Below are 4,028 nucleotides of genomic sequence, written 5' to 3'. Positions count from 1 at the left end.
CTAATTAGTTATTTTAAAAAAGCATGCAAACCGATTGCCTTGAAAAAAAAACAAGTAAAGTGAAATAAGAATAGTAATTTGTACTAACAAAGGTTTATTTGTTGTAAACTTACACTCAAGTTCTTGTAACTCAGAATCACTTTTTTCAACAACTAAATTATTAATTGCAATATACTATGTGCGTATTTCAAACAACTCATTTAAGTTTAGCTAAATCAAGTAACATTTCTAACAAACAAATACCCTAAAAAAAAAAAAAAAAAAAACCAATTGCCTTAAAAAAAAAAAAAAAAAAAAAGTTAGCGTTACTCCAGTAACTTAATATGGTTCAAACATCCATTAAAAAATTCATGACAACAATGTGTCTATTCTTCACACACATAATTACCCATAATCAAAGGTAGTGACAGTTCAAAGTTAAAGATAATATATTTTTTATATTTTTCAATGCAGTTTTAACTTGTATTACAAACATTTTGAAACAAAGCAAAAACTGTCTGTATTGTTTATACAAAAAATACGACGTAGCAGTAAGATGAGATTAAGTATGGCAATGAGTTGGCCACACAAGTTGCCAGTGTTTTTTTTTTTCTGTCCCAAGTCAAGCATCATATTGTAAGTGTTCTTCACAGTATCAGGGTAATCTTCATGTACCAGTAATCCAAACGTAGCACATGGCGGTCCGGAAGCAAATGTTGGAGGTAGACCCTGGAGACGGTTCTTTGCAGTACTACCCTGAACAATGATGGCAGAAGACACAGGGTCAAGGCAGAGAAGATTTGGAGAAGTACTTCATCTTCAGTGATAGTCAGCAAGCCAACAGATACTAGTGCCCAGACTGCATCAATATCAGACACCTGTATAAAACCAAATAAAAACAATATTAGCAGGGAAATGAGGATGATCAGTTTTCAGTGTTATCTGTCTTGCCTACACTGCCATGCCATTGGGTTAGTTCACCCAAACTTGAAATTCATGTCATCATTTACTCACCCCTAATTTTTTTTTTATTTTCGAAACACAAATAAAGACATTTTCAGTGAAATCTGAGAAATTTCTGTCCTTTAACTGAATGTCTATTTCCCAACACTTTAGACAGTTGATCATATAGCAATCATGTCTTTTCATAGACTTGATTCGCTTTTCCACTGTCAGGCCAAACCATTCTTAATTCTCAATGCTTAACCATTCCATGCTGTGACAATACGGATATAGTTCAATTTTTCACTGTTGGGCTGTTAACAGAGCTCTTTTGAATGCAACATAAATGTGTCAGTCATTGTCTTAGTAATGCAATAGTTAAGAAATCGTACCTGATGTAAATAGCACCCATGTTATGAAAGATTAAATATCACTTTTAACTTTACTATTAACTTGTTTACTTCACTCAAATAGCATGTTGGCCAGCTACAGAGAAACTGGTGGCTAGGTAAAAGACAAACGACTAACCCTGAGCAGCGACGTCACTCCAGACGTTCTACAGCATGGTTCAGTGTTCAGCTAAGAGTTCTGGATCAAGAACAGTTCATCAGACCATGCCTAACAGAGTTCAAGTGGAAATATAACTGAAACTGCTCCTTACAATTCATTGAACAGTTTGGCCCAAAAAAGTAGATTAATCGGCTCCATTCATATAGATTGATTTGAGATTTGTCAGAGATTTGGGTTATGTATCTTCATTCGTGTCATGAAGATGCAGACTTTTTTATGGAATAAAATGACAGAAGGGAGATTAAATGGCACATTTTTCATTTTTAATTGAACTAGGTAGTTAATCAACATTAATCTTTATAAAGGTACCTCAGTAATATACCAGCAAATACACAGGTATTTTTTCTAAAATGTGTTTTTTTTAAGGTGTAACTATGAGAACTTACAAAGCGGGTCAATTGTAGAAGTATCTGCAGTGATCATGAAGTAAAACAGGTACAGTAGGCCTAAGATGGGTGTGCAGTTCTGACGAATCTGGGTTCTAGAAGTAAGAAAAGAAAAACAAAGTTTAAGAAATTAAAAAATTACAGTAGAAACATGTTTGTCAAAGTGTCAATAAAGAAGTCATTGACGCTGTTTATTTTAAATATTATTATTAAATATAATAAAAAATATTGAAAACATTTAAGGTAGCAACATACATTTTTACGGGTTGTAGGGTGTGAAGTGTCCTCTTAGATTTGTGAAAAGAAATACAGTTACAAATACAGAAATACGGTTACAGGTATTCTGGAACTGCAAGAAATTATTTGAAATTGCAAATAAAGCGTAGCACATGATTGAGTCAAAAACCTGAAATACCTTACCTTTATTGTACTGAGGCCCATGTTCACAAGACCCGCTGTTCAGAGTAGAGATCGACCGATATGGGTTTTTCTATAGCCGATGCCTTTGTTTAGAGGTCAGGGTCAGCCGATGGCCGATATGTGCTGCCCGATTTTTAGGGCTGATATCTTGAAGTTTTTCCCCTCATTTGCATGCTAAAATGTCACACTAATAATAAGTGGATGCACAACATTTCTAAACTTAACATCATTTATTGAGCACTGACTTGAACCATCTCTCGAATCTTAATTTTGTGCACTCCACGGTATTACAAATAAAAAAGAAATATCTAAAGTTAACCAAACAAATCAATAAACGGACCAAGTATTAAATATATAAAACAGGTAATATATATATTAAATATATATAAAAGTCAATCATTTACATAAAAGTTTTAGAGCATTTATCAAGCAGAATTTTTCAAGTTTGTTGGAACATAAATGTAAACTTAAATATACATTTAAATAAAAGAAATGCTGCTCTATGTGAAATCGCGCACCTGTTGGAATTTACCGCTGATTAGAGAACCGGCTTTACTGACGAGATGCGCATTAATCATCGGCCGATATATATCGTGCACCCCTAGTTTCTTGATATTTGCATGTTTTACAATAGAAAGAACATTTTTATACATATCGACTTGAGGCCTCAGTCGTAAAACCAATTCAAAAGCAATATTTCTTCTGTTACAGTACTCAGTGTTTCAACACAGCAAAGAAATAATTACTGCAAGACAACGAGCTCATTCAGTTTAAATCTTAAATGTGTGATCGCGTAATGACTATGATTGTATTAAAATGTTGACAAAACTGTAAACTGAAAAATGACTTTAACCTAAAAAGTGTCAAAAGCCTCATAGTGTTATAAAATTATAGAGGGAATTTAGCAAAAGATTACTGTTAACAATGAATACTATCAGTGGCACATAAAGATTTACGTAAAAAAACTACTGTGAGCTCATCTTGGAGACTTTTGGCATGTTCTTGAATTGTACCTCGAATTTTCATGCTTTCATTTTTAACTAGCAACACATTTTTTCAATTTGAGAAATAAAAAAAGTCTTAAAAAGTTTCAAATTTACCAAAATGTGCCACAAGTTCTGTATTTCTATAGTTTTTGTTCTAATAGCAAAGATCTTTGCTGCCTGTTAGCTAACACTGGTGCTGACAAGGAGCTAATGTTAGTCAGTTAAAATTAACAGCACACAGAAAGATACATCCACACACAATTATTTTTTTTTTAAACTTACCTTATTATATTGTGTAGAAGTAATCAGTCTTTGTCCAGAGGTAAAATGCAAGCAGTCTCTCTACTTCTTCGTAGTTTCAGCAAATTCGACGCAGAAATTCAAAACATCGCTTGTTGCGCATGCTCTCTAACCGTCCTTATTTCTTCTTCTGTTGTTTTGTTGCGCATTAGCAACACATTAGCGCACTGCTGCCTCTCACTGGTGAAGTAATGTCATCGGTTTTGTTGTAGCTACTTGCATATTTTAAGAATTACTCATTGCAGCAAGTTGTTTTATTCGCTTTAAAATGAGCAGTAACTTAATAAAACCTAGTAAGTATAACAACTAAGTAAAGATAACTTATTATATTTAAGTAAGGCAAACTATTGGATTTTATAGTGTGTGTATTTGTACTGTAGGTTTTGTCATCTGAGGCCAAAGTTTGATATTGATAGATGTAGAGGTTTTTGACTGGAGAATTAGA

At 33.3% G+C, this 4,028-nt stretch overlaps 1 long non-coding RNA gene across 2 annotated transcripts; it reads right to left on the bottom strand.

The window, feature by feature from the left end:
• Positions 1–527: 527 nt before the first annotated feature.
• Positions 528–2,422, bottom strand: LOC122142978. 2 transcript variants are annotated; one of them, XR_006158882.1, is made up of 4 exons: positions 2,298–2,422; positions 2,133–2,164; positions 1,878–1,972; positions 528–857 (listed from the first exon to the last, which is right to left on the bottom strand). It is a non-coding gene; the product is annotated as an uncharacterized LOC122142978 (long non-coding RNA). The 2 variants fall into 2 exon arrangements; XR_006158881.1 differs by having other exon boundaries at positions 2,133–2,348.
• Positions 2,423–4,028: the final 1,606 nt, after the last annotated feature.

The sequence above is a fragment of the Cyprinus carpio genome, unplaced genomic scaffold (assembly GCF_018340385.1).
Source record: "Cyprinus carpio isolate SPL01 unplaced genomic scaffold, ASM1834038v1 S000000441, whole genome shotgun sequence".
Classification (NCBI taxonomy): domain Eukaryota; kingdom Metazoa; phylum Chordata; class Actinopteri; order Cypriniformes; family Cyprinidae; genus Cyprinus; species Cyprinus carpio.
The sequence above is the reverse complement of the archived record's forward strand: the minus strand, read 5'-3'. Positions and strand labels throughout refer to the sequence as shown.